This window comes from Bison bison, unplaced genomic scaffold, assembly GCF_000754665.1.
Source record: "Bison bison bison isolate TAMUID 2011002044 unplaced genomic scaffold, Bison_UMD1.0 scf7180017864537, whole genome shotgun sequence".
Classification (NCBI taxonomy): Eukaryota; Metazoa; Chordata; class Mammalia; order Artiodactyla; family Bovidae; genus Bison; species Bison bison.
Genome location: NW_011495085.1, coordinates 282744 through 283477, shown reverse-complemented (window position 1 = coordinate 283477; position 734 = coordinate 282744). Strand labels below are relative to the sequence as shown.

The 734-nt window shown below is 37.1% G+C and overlaps 1 protein-coding gene across 1 annotated transcript in view; it reads right to left on the bottom strand.

Annotated features, from left to right (window-relative positions):
* Positions 1-734, bottom strand: part of LOC104982685 (heat shock transcription factor, Y-linked-like) — a 9079-nt gene that overhangs the window by 1321 nt on the left and 7024 nt on the right. The gene's annotated exons all lie outside the window — the stretch shown is intronic.

Here is a 734-nt window from a genome sequence, read left to right as displayed (position 1 = left end):
TTCCAACAACACAAGAGAAGATGGTCAACACCAAAATCACAAAAATCAGATTAATTCTACCTTTGTAGCCGAAGATGGAGAAACTATACAGTCAGCAAAAACAAGACCGGGACCTGACTGTAGCTCAGATCATGAAGTCTTTTTTTGCCAAATTCAGACTTGAATTAAAGAAAGTAGGGAAAACCACTAGACCATTCAGGTATGACCTAAGTAAAATCCCTTATCATTATACAGTGAAATATAGATTTAAGGGACTAGATCTGATAGATTTAAGGGACTAGATCTGATAGCCAAAGTGCCTGATGACCAATGGACAGAGATTTATGACACTGTACAGGAGACAGGGACTAAGGCCATCCCCATAGACACGAAATGCAAAAAAGCAAAATGGCCCTCTGAAAAAAAGAGAAGCAAAAAGCAAATAAGAAAAGATATATGTATCTGAATGCAGAGATCCTAAAGAATAGCAAACAGAGATAAGAAAGCTTTCCTCAGAGATCAATTCAAAGAAATAGAAGAAAACAACAGAATGGGAAAGACTAGAGTTCTCTTCAAGAAAATTAGAGGTACAAAGGGAATATTTCATGAAAAGATGGGTTCAGTAAAGGGAAGAAATGGTATGGATCAAAGAGAAGCAGAAGATATTATGGAGAGGTGGCAAGAATACACAGGATAATTGTACAAAAATGACTTTCAAGACCCAGATAATCACGATGGTGTGATCACTCACCTAG